The sequence below is a fragment of the Corvus kubaryi genome, unplaced genomic scaffold (assembly GCF_017639235.1).
Source record: "Corvus kubaryi isolate FWS band 111438036 unplaced genomic scaffold, C.kubaryi_AGA036_p1.0 split1-131, whole genome shotgun sequence".
Taxonomy (NCBI): Eukaryota; Metazoa; Chordata; class Aves; order Passeriformes; family Corvidae; genus Corvus; species Corvus kubaryi.
In genome coordinates, this window is record NW_024582073.1 from 14,817,238 (window position 1) to 14,835,182 (window position 17,945).

Sequence of the window (17,945 nt, forward strand, 5' to 3'; positions counted from 1 at the left end):
GGTTACATGCCAGAAATACCACAGCACTTAATGGCCAAAGCCATCCACGGGGCGATCTGTGTTCCCAAAACACTGTGCTTTAGAACAGTGTAATTACCACAGTCCTAGGACTAGGGTAAAATTATTTCTTCCCTGCTGTCGAACAGTTTAGGTGCAACTTAAATTTGCCCACTTGGAGATTTTCTTCTTTTCCCTGCCCCCATGAAGTTAACAGGTAACAGCTGTTAACTCAGCAAGTTGGTAGCTCAGTTTGTCAAACACATATGTCAAGGATCTTTCCTAATAGGAAATTTTCTTATTTCCCAATATACATCTTTTTTCCTAAAGATGTGTATTCTAATGAGCAAAACCCAAAAAGCCCACCCCAAGTCCCCTGCACACCCTTCCCCTTTCCCTATGGAATACTGGCTTCTGCTGCAAGGTGGCTCCATATAACTGGGAAGCATTTTACAAAACTTTCTTCGTTACTATTGAAATAAAAGCACAGATGATAAATTTCTGCAAGGCCACATGATTTCTTCTGTTCACCTGTGTAAAGATGATGGGCTCTATGGTAGCATGGTATCATTATGAGTCTGGACTAGAAATGTGAGAGATTGTCTGAAGATGTTTCTAAGACCTGCTATATTATTCCTGTTAATTTTCTTAGGTGTTTCTGCTTTTTAACAAGTATCACCTTAGCCTTGTCTTCTCTAGTGAATACTAAATCATCATTCTTAATGCACAGAAGAACGCCTAGAGAAAATAAAAGCCCAACCCTTTTACTTCTGAAAGCACATGACAGAAATTTTAAATACATGCCTACTTGCCAACGTAACTTAAAATAGGCTGATTATGTAGCTCTATATAAAAAAAAAAAAACAAAAAAACCAAAAAAACCACAAACCTCCTTAAGGAAATTAGTTCTTCTTTTCAAACCATGCCTGCTGAAAAGATCCAAGTTACTGTTATAGTGTATTTTTGCATTAGAGTAAGTTTTTCAATTTATTGCAGAATAGATGTCCAGAGCTACAAAGCTGTAGAGAATGCTTTTTAATGCTCACACCTTGTCTCCTGTGCTCTGCCATTTCCATTGCATGGTCTGTGCAGATGAAATTGGAGTGCTGTCAGGCAGGCATTTTGAAGGGGAGCTGCTGGTACCATGTACCTTGTGATAATGAGGCCCCAACTCCTTGTTTCACAGATGTGGAATCTCAGTGATCCAATGCCTCACACTAGCCATGATGAAATCCAGCCTTGGCAGTCACAGTTGCCTGCTAACTGTAAGGTATTGCTCACCCAGAATAGCATGCTAAAAATTCAGCAGGAAGAAAATTCATGCTCATTTCCATACAATGAACATAAGATGCAGAGTACAGTATTCCATCTGTCTCAGCTCTCCTATTTACCTCCAGAAGTATAAGCTCCAGTGGCTTCGTACTTTCAAAGAGTAAAGAATTGAAGCAAGGGTACTGGGAAAATGTTTAGTTCTCTATGTACAGCCTTTGTTTTAAGGAAACTTGCTATTTAAAAAAAAAAATCCAGTCTTTAATAATGCAAAGATTCCCTTCTTCATTTCAAGGACAAAATTAAAGTTGGTATGCTTCAAGTTACACATTGTGTGACATTTCCTTTGTTCAGGCTTAAGTAACGCTTATGCTTTTCAGCAGCATTACAACCAAATCTATTCGATAGGGGGGAGCCAAAATTTCCTGTGCTCCACTTATTAATGCAAAAATGAGCAGGAAGCAAACATAAAAGGACAGATGAAGTGGGAATGGAAAAAGAATATGTGAAAGAAAATGTGGTTTATAGAAAGATTTTACATTTATGACAGGGCTCTGAGGGCAGACTCCACTGCCTGCTGCTGCTTCTGCCTCCCAGTCCTTCCACACCCCATAAGGGCCACAGCTGCAAAAATAACTTAAAGGGCCTCAACATCCAAGGAAGATTTTAGAAGAAAGAATAGAGGAGAAAATTTATTAAGATGAAGTTATAAATATATTGTTATGTTGCTAGTAACATGCCACTTGTACCAGTCATGGGCAAAATAAATGATTGGAAACTCGTCACAAACATATGGACAGGACATAATAACAATAATAAATAGATTATATGAAGTAACAATGTGAGTAATAACAGAATGGTAAGGAGGCAATGCAAGCCTGTCAGACAGTTTCATTCACAGAGAAAGTGTTGCTATAGCTTTCAACAGGGAGCAGACTTTCAAAGTTGCTGCAGTCACATTAAAATGGAAAAAGTTCCCAAATGTGAGCACACTCAAGTTCACCTCCAGAAATGAAAACCTACTTCAACAATAGAGGTGGCAGAGAAAACAAAGAGTAGAGTGCAGCTGTGATTAGAAACAGAAAAGGCAGAAAACTGGCAAGTAATACTGCATTCATAAAGAAATCCTTTTATTATTTTCACTTTTAATTGTGTGCATTCAAAGCAATTGTTTTCTGGTCCTTATATTGTTACTAGCTCTGCAAAATCCTCCACTACCAACCACTGAAAACCTATTCTGAACCTGAAGCAATAGAAGAAAAAGCTCAAAAAAACCTCAGTGACCCCCACCCAAACTCCCAAAGTCTTAGCTTTTGGTTCTCACAGAAATCCTCTTAGAACAACAATGTACACGTATTGCCGAATCAATAATTGTATTATGTTCTACATAATCTATGCAATTACTTTGATGCTTTCACTGATCTCCCATGAAGCAAGTGAACAATAAACCCCAAATACTTAAAAGGTCTAGTTATGAATCCCAGACACAGAAAACAGCCTTGCTTGCCCAGCCCTGCCCAAGATAATAACTGCATTAAGGAACTTGATTTAAGGTAAGTGACCTCTCTATCTTGAATGTACATCTTACCTGTTAAGAATTAAGTCAGAGAATTAAATAAATTAAAGCAATCCGTAATCAATAAAAATCAGTGTTCCCTAAAATGTATGAAAATACTGCAGTTAAAGCTGTAGGAGGAGAGACAACAGCTGGCCTTGGTATTAAAGCTTAACTTTGGTTCCAATGTTAATACCAGCAAAAAGCAGAATAACCCCTCAAATGCTATTCTTGTATTATCAGATTAACAAAAATCAAAGCTTTCCCTCAAAATCAGTGTGCATAACCTGTATTTTTGGTATGCTGCACCTGTATTAAGGAGCTATTCTAACATTCACTGTATCATGTGATAAGTTTAATCAAGGAACTGCAGGCTCCAATGTCCACTCAGCAAAACATTTTGACTCTCATGATTAAATAGATTTCTACAGTGCAGCAGAAGTTAATGCCCAAAGTGATCTTTCTGAAGAGTTTATGTGCCAGTTTATTGTAAGCTGTAAATTGCTTCTGGAGATGAAAGACATTCTTTTATGTTATTAACTGTAGCATAATGACACTGATTCTGAAATAACTTCAGAGCTAGGGACAGAAATATGCTCATCTCAGTGAAACCCAGCACCCCTGAAGGAGTACAGTACTAAAATATTCACTTTTCAATCTCAGAAGAGATGCAACCATAACAAAACCCTTGTCATAAAATCCATGCCATACCAAATTTGTTCTTTTGGATTTTTCCTGGTCATTTTTATACAAGAGTCTTTAAGACTCTGTCTAAAATGGTGAAATGGTCATAAAGGTATCAAGAAACACCAAGAAATCAAAACTTCCCTCAGACAATCCCAGGGAACAATGGAATTTAACCTATATATACACATCTTGCATGAGCGAGAAGAGTAGATTTTAAATTCTATTTAGGACTGTCCTATGTCTTGAGCTGTCCTGCCAATTTCATGGGATTATTTGCTGGTGAAGGTACCAGCTGACCCAAGTAATGCCATCTTTCAGCCTATGCAGTAAGACAATTACTACAATTTTTACCATGTAAACTTCTCTCAAGATACAAGAAATATACTGTCAGCTGATGTTACGCTGCCTAAAGCATGAAACCAGACATTTCAAGTATTCATTGCATGAATAATATCTAACAACAGTTTTGCAACAATTGCTCAATAATGCGAAAATTACATATATGTTTGCTATACCCTTCTCAGGTAAGTCATAAAAAAATTGTACATATGATGGACTCTGATGGTTCTCCAGGTCTGACAGCAGTGGTGAAAGCATATTCAGCTTTCCTTAAAAGCCACTGAAACTTAGGATAAGAAAAATAAGCAGTGTAGCACAGAGCTAAGAACAAAAAATAAACCAGCCACCTGTATCAAGGAAATGTTGCTCATTTTGTTGTTAGCCAAACAGCAGCTTTATTTGGGCTAAGAATAAAGAACAGAAATTTGGGTCCAGACTGACAAAAGCCTGTGTTTGTTGATTTCAGAACTGAACCCAAATTCTCTGGGTAATTCTACTCATTTTATAGGTTTTGCTAATTTCTTAGGATTTGTTGCAAGTTAAAAGAGAGGTTGTGTGCATGCATGTATGTGTGTGGGTGTGTGTACAAAATGTATCAGCTTCACCCTCTTTCAAATATCCCCTGGTAGTTAATTAAAGAATGTAAAATTTCCTATGGATATTTTCAGAAGATCCCAGATGATTTATGAGCTAATAAATTACTTCCACAATGATCATGGAGATCTTTGCTTCTGAATCAAAATGCACACTGTAAAATCCCATCTTGCATTCTTGTATTTTGATTTTTTTTAAGAAGTCATCAAAGTATTATTTGCTGCTGCTTTTTTCTTTGTTTATAAAATGCAATTTAATACTTTGGCAGATACTGATTTTTCCCCCAGAAGATGGCTCTGAAGGCTATACTGCAAGGTGTACTTTTTCTATACTGCAACATAAAATCCTTTCATATTGGATGTATTTCCAATATGTAAGTAAGATGTACATGTGATGTAAGTAAGATGTACATGTGATGTATTTCAGGCAGCTGAACCAGAGGAATATGCAGACAATACACAAATATTTCCTAGATCGCAGTTCTTTGTTTTGTCCCAGTAGCCTTATTGCAAAAACCAGAGTCAGTGAATCTTTGCATGTGTGGGTAACCTGTGGCAAGGGCAGCTATGCTCTCCCCAGAATCACTGCCTGACTTTGTCTTCCCCCCTCTGTAATGTGGTATGAAGAGAAGTTCTCTTCTCCCACGTTAGCACTAATCCTTGAAAATACTGTAAAGTCTCACCTTAATCTTGATGAGAGATGGAGTGCCATCCAAAATTTGAATTGTTGTAAAATTAAAATATTTTTTATACCTCTCACCCATAAGCAGCTAACAAAATGTAAATCCTCTTACTTGGCTAAGCAAAAGAAGCTATGAGGAGAGGAACAATTTACTTGTGCAAAACTGATTTTTCTCTACCTCCGGCCCATGCCCAAGAAGACAAAAATACGATCCTGCTCCGTTGTCTCAAATTGAATTGCCTCAAGAAAAGAGCTGGCACTAGGCAAACTGAACCACAATAATAGGTCAGAGAATACACAAATTAAAGTGAAACACCAACAGTTAAAACTTTTCCTCAAATTTGTTGGTTACTTAAGGTTCTTGTTTTAATTTTCCCAGGAACAACAATGGCAATTCTAGGATTTGTTATCATTACAAGAATTGTTTTGAAAGAAACTGTGTGGTGGATTCATTCATTAGAACTGCTACAGGCAAGGAAGTCAAGGTGGAAATGGTTTGCATTACAGATGTATACATGAATTTTTACCTCACTTGCACTACTACTACTACTACTACTACTACTACTACTACTACTTTAATGGTCATTTTGCATCTAGGCAAATGACGAGGCTATTCTCCAAGAAAATTAATATCATGCTCATTTTGTTTGAGAAAGGAGTTCTTAGAACTCACTACTGACAAGCTGACCAACAAGTCACAATCCTAAACCCTCTTTGTTATCTGTAAGTCACATGGCAGTGGATTATTGGTTGCCTGAGAAGGCTCAACAGACTGACAGAGAACCAGATATGCCTTCAGAGATTTTCCCTATTGTCATTGCAACGGGCATGTTACAGGAGTGCCACTCCCTGGGCAGTTCATGTCTGATTCAGGACAACTCAGGATCTTCTTCCTGATGTCTTCCATAGCACAGCACTTGGTACTCTGTAACAGATGTAATGACCCTATAGCACCCTGGAAGCAGAACCAGAACAGAGAATTTAATATTTTCCCCACTGATCCTTAAAAACATTCTGTCCCTTTGCTTTACTTTTGCAACCTGGGTTATTAATATTTCTCTTGTGTTTCTGAGGACTATTAAAGAAAATAGTTGCATTACAGGCAATTTCATTCTTTCCTTGTTTCAAAACTCATAAAAGTCAGACTAATTTCAAATCCAGTCTCTGGAATATTAGCCAGAAGTGTTCTTAGAAAGAGCGCGAATTGCATATTAATTAAAATATGAAGATAGAGTTTGATATGTGGTTTGTATTGCTGAAAGTGATCTTCATGACCCTTACAAAACACTGTAAGGCGTAACGATGAATCATGCGACTAAATGCACAGAATGAACACTTACTAATACTTTAAACAGAATATTTTTGGGTCTGTCTCATACCTAAACATGATTTTAACTACTTTGATAAATAAATATTGGTTTTGGCTTGTAAAGCCAGCTGGATATATAATCTCTTCTTTTAATTACTGGAACATGAAGAAGTCTGGAAGATAAATGGAAACACATGAAATAGCACTGTTATCATAAAAAGGGACAGGGTAATAAAAATGACAGTATCAAATAGTTTTATAGACCTTTTTTTCAATGTCACAAAATAAAAATATACTTTTATGAAAGGGGGAAACTATGAATTATAATCTATGAAGGAGAAAGGTAAATCAAATGGGTTCAGTCCACTAGAATTTGATTCAGAAGACAGCTGCTTTAAGGAGTAGCATTTTGAAGACAATTTACTGTTATGGGGCACATCCACATCACAAAATGAGATATATGGGATATGGTGGTCAGACTTCTGAGGTAGTTTTAGCTACAATGGTATACACACATAATATGTCCCAGGCATATGTTCAGAGATGCTACCTGAGACAGCAACACAGCAGGACTACATCAGCATGATGCTGGGCCTGATTTGGCAAGTCCTGACTCTGAGCAAGCCCAAGCAGTGCCAGCTCTGCGATTGCCAGTGCTCCACCCTGCAGCAATGTCCCTTTCAATGCCACACTCTTCCACTTTAGCACGTACTTTTCAGAGCTGACTCTTACTAAAGAGTGAGTTAATAAGTTTTGAAACTAACTTAAAGATTTCTAGATGATTTACAGAGCTATCTCAAATTAATGCAGAACTTCAAAATGGGTGACAAACAATCAGCTGTACTAGCTTCAGAGAGGTTGCCAGGTCCCAGCAGGTACAAAAAGTGTGTTTGCAACCAGTGGAACCATAGAACTTCAGTTGTGGATATGGCAAAATGTGTCTGTCTTTCTACCTTTCCTGCTAAAGGTGCCTGACATGCCTGGAGAAGGGCCATAAGGCATCTAACTAAGCATGCTGCTTGCAATTAGCAGGTAGCATCAAGGAAAGCACTCTCCCTTTCTGGAGGTATGGAAGATGTTTGAGGGAGAAGACCTGTGGATATTCTGTAGGCCTTCATATCAGGGAAATTGCATGCTAGCATCCAAAGCAATTTTTCACTTGAGAGAGGTCAACAAATTCAGTCTTCATACTCTCTGCCTATTAAACTCCTCTTATAATTTTCTATATCATAAACCTCCCTTCTTTTTAAAAAAGCAGAAAGTAAAAAGATCCATTTTGGACACATTACTTTCAGATGAGTATCTACCTTAACCTGTATCAGTTCATATGGCACATTCTGACTTACTTTACTTTAAAAGGGGTGAATATTACAGGGGCTGGAAAGTTTTTACATTGTGTGAGTACAGAGGAAATCAAACGACTTAGTGCAGATACTGAGCACAGACTATCATTCTAGATAAACCTAGAAATATCCCAACAACCTGAAAACCTGTTCAGAACTTCCATATTGTAATTGGACCAATGAGACCAATTGTAACTGTCCAATGAGACACAAAGCCTCTGAATCATGTTTAAGCTTCGATGTTGAAAGAACCATTTTTTTTCAAGATTACAGCAAAACCTCTGTAGTATCCTACACTTGTTTTTTATGAACTGGCAAACACCCTTTGAGACCTCTGAGGTTTTGATTTATCAAAATATGAATATCAATCTAGTATCGATATCCAACTGAGACAGACAAAGACCTCTAACAGTTTAGAGTTAGAAAGTGTACGTTTATTCGGCGCCAGGCACTGTTTGGGATAGCTCCCTGAGACACAGGGCTCCGATCCAAGCAAACACAAAGCTTTTTATTTACAAAAATTATGAATATCCAAAATACAAATGCATATTCATAACATTAACACCTCCCATTCTCTGCTTCATATGGAAATGAGCTTAAATGCCATTAAGCATGCGTAGTGTGTGTTCTGAATTGAGTCAGTGGTCTCGAATTGGGCCAGTGGTCCAAAATAAATGAAGTAAGCTCATCTTCCTCATTTTGACCTTTTCGCCTCTCTGAACTTTAACAATCCTAATTACTTTATTGATGTCTAAGTTTCCTCTTGCATGACTTTTGAATGGGTTCCCACCAAGGGAGGAAATCGGTAATTGTACTTGTTTCCTAGACCAACTTATCAATGTTTCTGTTCCTCGTTCTAAGCACAGCTAAACAAACATGCAAATGACAGATCACTAATTATTCAGTAAACAATTACTACCATCTTGAAAACCGTTTCAGGTCCAGCTCTCTTAACTATTTCAATTAACTCTAGCTGGGCCCAAATTCCTTCCTATTCTAACTAATTTCAACGCAGCTAGCCTATAACTAAAATCTTTATGTTTCTTTTAAATCTATGTTTCACTTGATTGGGGGGTGGTAGTGTTGAAGACATTACAGACACATCAAATCCCATCAGCTGAGAGAAAAAAAAATCTGTTCCAAGCAAAGTTAAAGAAAACCTGAAAACATCGCCTCCTGTAAACACCCTTAAAAATTCCCAGTTTAGCAACTATGCCAGCAAATGTGTCTGCGCAGTCCAATGGGATTTGAACCACTCACCTTTGTCTAATTGAAATGAATATGAAATCACAAGGAAGAAAAGACGACCACAGCTAAGGTATTGGCAAGAAATGGAGAGAGGGAAAGGAGTCACAAATTTGTCACTTTGGTCAAAGCAGCTGGGCTGAGGCCCACCAAAGCAGATGTGCCACTGGGCTGTCAGATGTGAAACTGCAGAGCTCCAGAGAGCAGTCACAGAACCAAGAGACCGCTCTCACTCTCCGCTGAGTCTCTAAACCAGGTCACAAGCATTTTCCTGTATTTTCTCAGAGGACGTTTGCTTTAAATTATTCTCTGCATTGACTTCAACTTAGTTCTCATAGACATAGTAAAGTAAAATATTCTGTTCTCGTATTCAGTGCATTTTCCCTCTGTCTTTTCCTAGATCTCATTTCAGTATGCAGAGTTCTCCAAGTTTAAACTTTCAGGATACACTTTTAGACGAAAAAGATTTTTCAGTACCAAAATCTCTTTCTCACAATTTAAGCATTAGACAGTCAGGCTTCTAAGCCAAATTCTGTCATAAAACTCACTTCAATGCTTCTCCTTAAGTCAATTTTGTTTACTTCAGACACTTGTCATGATGATGAACCACTGAGTAACAGTTAAATCTGCAGTCTCCGGATGTTAATTTAAAAAAAAAAAGAAGTAGAAACTATAATGTAAAAAATACAGAAAAAGATCCAGAAGGAGTACTTGTTCTGTTCATTACTTTCACAAGACTCCCACACAATAAATTCTTGGTATATGTGAAGAAGGCATCTTTAGTATATGTCATTAAGTATGTTTTAAGATCTGCCTCATAATCAGGAAATGTAGAAATTGAAAGCTAATGCCACCTATTTTAACACAGCAAACTGCCTAACAGCCTGATTTATGATAGGATTAACAGAAACTGCCATGTCCAGAGGAATCAGAGAAGACCAGACCAGCCTCACTAGCCACAACTAATTGTTGAGGAACAGTAAAGGAGCAGTAACAGTGCTACTGATCTCACCCCACATGAATCCTGTAGGAAGTATGAAGATACCCTTCCACTGCCAATCCCTGCAGTGTAGTCAGTACAGAGAATGGCCAATGGAAATCAGTTACAAAAAATGCAAACAAACCTGCAGCTGATACCAAAGAGAGAAGTCACAGCAGGTGCTTTCAGTCTGCATTGTGGGGAAGTTGGTGACAGTCACCAACCCCTGAGGCAACATTTAGGGCACTTCACTTTTAAGCATTTGAGATATTGATATTCAACAGTTTCTAATATTTTCAACAAGGAAAATTTAGTCTTTGGGAAACTTGTACATTACTAATATGAAACTAGTGATTATCTAAATTAAGTAATTCAGCAGGGTTGGAGAGGAATGAGAGGAAAGGGGAATGTCATGAACCATGCCTATAAACTTTGGTAAATGTGAATGATTATAATACTAAGTTTCCCTTTATAAAAAAACCCATACCATTTGTTTTCATATTGGCAGACATTTAGAAAGAGAAACACAGGCTGAATAAAATCAGCCTAAGTTCTGTGGAGCACAAAAAGAAGCATTTATATCACTAATGGATTAGCTAGACAGGACTATTTTTCTGCTCAGAAAAAAAGATCTACTTTTTTTCCAGCTGGTCATCTGACCTTTGAAAATTCCTCTTGATGAATTGCATAAAGGTATTTTAACTTAATCTCTGAAAAACAAGCTAGATTCTCAATGCACTTTTTGCTAAGTAACTATCTGAAATGAAGTGGACTGACAAAGGCTGTGTCCCAGTCCCTGCTCTTGTAAACCTTTACTCTGAGTATTCATTTACTCAGTCAATTTCATTTTCTTTGTGAGTATGAGATAGTATGAGTCACTATTAATAATTCCTAAAGTTAATTCTGTTCAGAACATCTTTGTTCCTGCAAAGAATAAACTTGGTAGTCATATACAAGAGGATGTGTCCCAAAGGCCCTATGCCTCTGGTACAGAAAAGAAAATTCAGGTTATAATAAAATATTTTCAAATCAAATTGCCTGGAGTCATGTATGATAAAAGGGGATTTTATTTATTGATAAGACTTGTTCAAAAGCAAGTACCTCAAGTTATTAGGAGTCAGGAGGTTGCCATGTGGCTGATCTGTTCCCCTAAGTTCACCAGCCCTTGCCTCCCTCCTCAGTCCATGATTTACCCTTGTAAATATCTGAGGGGTTTGGCACATATAAGGTCTCACTCCTTCTTCTGCTTTTATGATCCTCTTCTTTCCAGCTACTGCTTCAGTAATAATATTGCAGTATTTAAAATTTCCTGGGGTGCCTTTCTGTTGTACAGTCCATATTCATACAAATTAGTAGGTGTTTTTGCGCTGGGGTGTCAAAAACTGTGTGTTCTTAGGGCATGCATAATATTTACAGAGAAGACATGTCACACACAGTTCTGCCTGTTTTATTTTGGATAGAAGCAGCAATGTCCTCTGTAATGGCACTGTAAGGAAGAAGGAATGCTGTGTTCAGCCCCAGCCCTCAGGCTGAGGAGTTCAAATCCCCACCACTTGGCAGGAGAAAGCAGTGCTCAGAGAGGGAGCCTTCCCTCTTTGTGGCTGAGGGAAAAGGAGCCCAGGATCAACCAAGCACAAGAGAGCAGAGGAGCAGATACACAAGGGAGTGCAATACGATGAAAAGCATTTGTAAGTGCAATTCTGGGTAGGAGACGAGACCTCCAGGGCTCTGCTCTGAGCTCTGCTTCTGGGACCTCTGTACAGCTCAGGTGAAATGTGGGTCTCACTGGAGCTCACCCCTGCTCCATGAGCCTGCTCTGAGCAGCAAGAGGAGCCTCTCCATGCTTTGTCTTGCACATTCTGACACACACTGCCAGGAGATAATGGCTCACACTTAAAGCCTAGCACTTCCAGCACTGCACAAGGAGAAGGACAAGAGTCTAGTTCCTCCAGGCAGACCTGGAAAGTTAAACTGTGTCTCCCAACCAGGTGTAGAACTTGAGAAACTTTGTTAAGAAATAACAAAAGAAGACTCCCTTCTGCTGTCCTTTCCTTGTCTCCATACACCCTCAGAAAGGTTTTGAGATAAGCAAGTATCCACTTATTTCTAGGAGCAATTATTTCTAAGGACAGAGATCTCTCACAGGACAGCTGACTAGTGCCTCTATTTTGAGAAAGGAAGGGATTTCAGACATTGCTGTATTCATGTTCTTTGTTTTGAAAGCTCTGGAGGTTGTTTTGGGTGTTATTTTAAGGTGCCTTTCACTTCTCCTAAGCCTTCACAAGGGCCAGAGCACAGGTTCAAGCACTGCAGTGGGTGTGACCATCACCAGCTCTGTCTCTAGAAGCCTTGCTGTGCAGAGGAGATGAAGGGCCAGGCTTGTGTGTGTCCCTGCCATCGCATGCACCAGCCTGCGGCAGCAAAGGGAGGGAGGGACAGAGCTGAGGCATTTTTTTCTTTTATATTTTCACAAAGAGGGGGGAAGTGTGTGCATGGGCAGGGAGTGCAAAGAAGGGGAAATAGTTTAAGGAATATGATTGAGCTGGGGAGGCACTGAGACCACATATGGGAAAAGATTAGCAGAGATACCGGCAAGAATAGTGTGATCTTCCTAAGTCAGCTCAAACCCCTCTGCTTTTTCACAGAGCAGAAAATATCACTTTCAGGAGACCCAGTCAAGAGGGGATTTGGTGTTAGAGAAGAAAACTACAAATCCTTTATTTAGAATAATAAGATTAAAAATAAAGGTAAATTAAAAATAAAGGTAAATTTAATCTAAATACTATTGACCTCTTTATTATTCAATAGAGGAACAGACTGAATTGAAGAAAAGTCATTGAAGCAGCATTAGCCTGGTGTGTAGCCCATTCTTACAATATTGTTACTGTTGGGTTTTTGTTGGATGAACACATTCACTCCCAGATAAATCAAGTATTTTATTGACTGGGTTATGTCTCTGATAATTTAAAAAAAGAAAAATCTGTCAGACCTTTATTTTTCTTTGATTTTTCCCTTGCCAAGAATCCACAGCTAGAGTGCTAAGAGGCAAGCAATGTCCTACCTTGTAAGTTGGATGTAAACAAAAAAGTAATCAGATTTATCTATCTTTCGAAGTATGTGCTGTATAATGAACATATTTGAAATGAAACCTATTATTGCTCCAGAAACAGAGATGTTTACATCCCCTTATTGTTCCAAGCACTACAGAGTACACAAGGCAATCACATGTAATTGGTATAAATCAAACGTCCTGAACTGCCTGGAGCCTAAATTGAGAAAATGGAAAACAAGACCAAAGACCTATAAAATGTTAATGTTTTCTTGAACAGAATGCTGAATTTATATTGTATTCTTCAGTTTTAATTTCAAAACTTAGCAAATCTTTCTTTCCTGCTGGCTATTATCCCAGCTCCAAATACATACAACATGACTAAGATTTGCTTTTGAAATTTGGTGGTGTATTCCTATGGGCTGAAATGTATCAAATGTGTGTGGTGTTTATAACTAGGTGTTAATACTAATGTGGTAAGGGTGGAACACAGATATTATTCACAAATTTAAAGTCATCTGTACTGAAGAGAAACACATCTTTTTTTGCTGTCAGGCAGGACTTCATGTTTATTTGAAAGAATCAATTTCCTGCCGCCGTTATATTTTTCTACAAAAGGAATGAGCCATTGTTATTAATAATCTGATCTAATAAGATGAATAACAGAAAACCCTTATTCGATAATTGTTTCTTCTGTTACAGCTTAAATTCCATTGGTTGTTTCATTTAAAGATTAAAACCACCATTTTCCCAATTACTCCTGAATAACCTTTTTCCAGCTGAATATACAACACAATTAGCACACAAAACTGACAGGATGGTGGTCAGACATAGGCTTTTGAGGAATGGGTGAAACGAAAGAGCATAAAAGCAGGCACATCCTACAGATGTTTCATCTGGTGTAGTTAAGTGATGACAGCTTTAGGGTTTGTGTCATTCTCGGTCAGTCCTTACCTGGCCAGGAAATGTGTCTTTCCTGCTTAATACCTTTTGTGGAGTATCACAAGGAAAACTGAATACTCTGTTGTGTCCAAACTGGGAAACTCTTTCAAACTCTTGCTTCCAAGGGGTATTAGATGTCACTCAGTGTCACTGTACTTCGAGAGGTGCTCTAAATTATGTGTAATGAGCTGGGTATGAAAGAGTTTCACCATGGCTGGTATGTTGTAGGGCTTTGAACATCCATTGATTTCATTTGCAGGTTTAGTTGAATCCCTTGCACAGGAATTCCACAAGCCTGAATAACACAGTTCATTGCTTCTGGAAAATTTGAGTTTTAGAAAGTAAAAGCATTAAGCCACATGCTCTCTACCAATATAGTAAGATTAGTGTATATTGTCATTTCCTGCATTAAATGAGGACAGAAATCCATTCCTGAGAGGACAGTGACTCCTATGCTCAGCAACAAAGAACTTGAGGACAAGCTGTAATTTTAAAAAAATCTCTAAGGAGAGTCAATAGATTTTTATACTGTAATCTGATTAAACATTATATCATTTCTATGGATTCCAAATACTATTTAGAGATCACAGATGGGAAAGTCAGTTTCATTTGGAGTGGTAAGATTGTTTTATGACATTATCTTTTGTTAACCATTAAACTTTATTAAAGATACTATAAAGATACTATTGTTCCTCTGCTATTCACAATTTATAGTGGGTGTGCCTGCAGAACACACTAGAGCAGGAAATATTATTTGAAGTAAGGTATGGATTAAGTCCATGCATAAATGAGTACTAATCCTGCTTGCTGCTTAGTGTGTCTCCCTTAACACTTCCATAGAGACAGTATTCGATAATATAGTTCCAAAAATGGACTTGGTTCCTTGAAGACAACTCGAGAATCTTTTAATCTTTGAGCAACGCAGTCTCATTTTTGCAACCATGGCAGCACTGCATGCAGTACAAAACCAAAGCTCCCAAATGTTTTACAATAGTGGTAGACCTACATCTCCTTCTGATCCACAAAGATGAGATATTTTCCCCTGTATTCTTAGATAACTCATCCCCCAGGAACCTCCAAAAGTGAATCTACCATACTGGAACGAATCCCACAAGATTCTGTTTCTTCCCTTCAAAACCTGAACTTGGTCACAATGGAGTCCTTTTGTTCAGTGAGTGACTGTATAAAATACAGACATGGCAGAATTCTTCCATTCCCTCATGTTCATAGCAAGGCAAACCACACATTCCTGTTTTCCTGCTACACTACATTAACATGTGCTTAATTCCCCTCTGCTGCAGGTATTGAACTTTGAAAAGCAAAATCAAATTAAAAGAAAAAAACATCCCCAAAAAAGGACGTTGTTTCAGAGCCACATGGCTTTCTCATGGCTAGGGTTTTTTTCATGTGGAAAGGTACATTAGCTTTCAGTTTCTGATTTAGCAAACACAACAAAAACAGTGGCTATGTTTTTATTAATAATAGTTCTGCATTTTTTTTTCTTTGCATACTGATTGTTGTAAATCTGGTCTTCAAATAATTTGGTAACAAGTGAGAGCTGTATGCTGTGAGATATATAATAATATATATCTAATAATGATGCAGGTCTTGACTACAATAAATTCTTTTTAATTTATGGAGGCGTGTGTATGTTTGGATTGGAGATTACAAACCCCAAGCTTAAATATCCAAATACCCAAAATGAATGTTTGAAATCATGTATGTTAACTCTCTATAAGTAATTTCTGCCTTACAATATAGTTTTGCTCTATATTGGTAAGACTTTTGCCATCCAGATGGATACAGATCTTGTTCCTTTTGATCCCTAAGACCTAAAAGAGAGATGGGCCTTCACCAGGTTATTTCCATCAACTAGATTAGTCTGAAAGGGATCTGGTATTTCTTTGGTTCATTTTATTTGCTTACAAAGACTACACATCATATCTTCATTGCCAAATCAATGCCAGTTTCCCCTTATGGAGCTTTCTGAGAGATAGAAATCTCAGGCTTCCCCTGGACTCTGTGCAAACCCCATGAGAAATACTTCATTCTTCACACAGGTATTGCAATCAGTGCTTTACCCAGACCTGCTTTTACAATTGCCTCCTGCAATATCTGTCTCTGTTACACAGCTCTACACATGAAGACCACTTCAAGAGTATCCCTTTTTCTCTCCTCAGTTTAATTCTCACTAAATTCTTTCTACATGGCTTATGCTGGGATCACTATTGCTTATTCTTGCTATCATGAAATAGAGAAGAATTTTCCCCTCTTTAGAAGGCAATTAGCTCAGCAAGTATATTGCACATGAGGAAAAATTTCATTAATAGAGACTATCATCTGGGAAAAGAAATTGAATTGAGCCAGTAAGGGTAGAATCACAAGGCTCAGAGGCCAGAGACAAAAATTAAGCTGGTTTTGACACTAGCTGTTTCCTATGAATTTCCCAGCTTACTACTTTCAGAATTGAACAGGGTAGATAAGAGGATATACGGTGTTTAAAATTATTTAAGGGAGTTTTGCAATAGGATTTGTCAGTCTTCTTATAAGGGCAGTGATTCCCTTTTGTATTAAGTAGCAGAAACCAAAGCAAAAGAAAAAAAAAAAGCCAATTTCACTGGCTGTAATGCTGACATTTGTTTTAATTTAATCCTAATAGTTTTCTTTTACGAAGGTCAGAATATGTAATTCTAAACTGACACAAAACTACTATTTTTTCCAAGATTTGTGGATTTCTGGACAAAAGAAGATTTACAGTGCCGGCATGTTGGAGATATACTGAAACAAACAGTTTTACACTACCTACAGAATACAGATATTCAATGAAACAGGCAAAAGAGGTAAATCCTATAAGAAAGGTTCACAAGATGAAAGTAACTGAATGTTATTTGAGTGTAACACCAGCCAGAATTACGCATTAGTGGACAACAGTGGACATTTGTTCAACTGTTTGCAGTAGCAGTATCTGTGTTTGAGCAAGTTACAGGAAGCATCTGATAGCGGCTTCCTGTGGTGAAGGCAGGAGCAAAGCACTGGAGGAACGACGGCTCCAGGGCTCCAGCTCAGGAACACTTGATCTCTGAAAAAAAAGTGATGTTACATCAAGGTGTCCTATTCTGAGCTGGAAAGCCTAAACTTTAAAAGGTGGAAGAAAGGGAAAGAGACAAACACATTCTGGCTGAAGCTGATTCTTGCTGGAGCACCCAGCTCCCAGCCCTGTAAGTCACAAGTAGCAAAGCTGAGCACCATGCAAACACATCCTAAAACCTTGCAGGTAAGTTTCTATCAAAACCACTGATGAGCCAAACCAGCGACATGCTTACATTTCAGGTTCCATGCCTTGAAAGTTGCCACAAATGTTTTGAATTTCTCCTTGAAGCTTAGAGGCGCTTACCTTTTCTGGCCATCTTCTGTCAAACTCTATACCAATTATATGTTGTTGTGTTCTTGTTACAAGCTCTTTAGATTTTGAGAATAATTTGCATGCAGAGAAATCTGCTGTTGTTGTAGACCAAAAAATACCAAGAAAGCTTAAGTGAACAGAAAAGAATTAGAAACAAAATAAACAGTTTCTTAGTTCTCTACCACTCTTCCCTAGTTACTCCAAAATCTCTCCCTTTTTCTCTCCTCTACACCCAGAAAACAACGCAAGTGATTTATGAATAGATAAAGAAGGTCAACAGATCTGCAAACAAGCAAACACTGGGTAAGGAATCAGGTGGACTGTAAAATACACAGCAAGCAATAGGTGAGTGTTCCTGGCTGTGCATTTATTTTACTAATTTTTTAAGGAAATGTCAATGAACCTAGCCAAAAAATTCCCTTACTATGTTCAGTGTTGGGGAGGTCAGAAGTGATTCAAAAGAAGAGCCAGTTATTACAGCTTTGAGAAAACTGATAAGGACTTTGCATGTGAAGACTCCCATGTGAGTTTCATTACCTCAGAAGTCATCCCT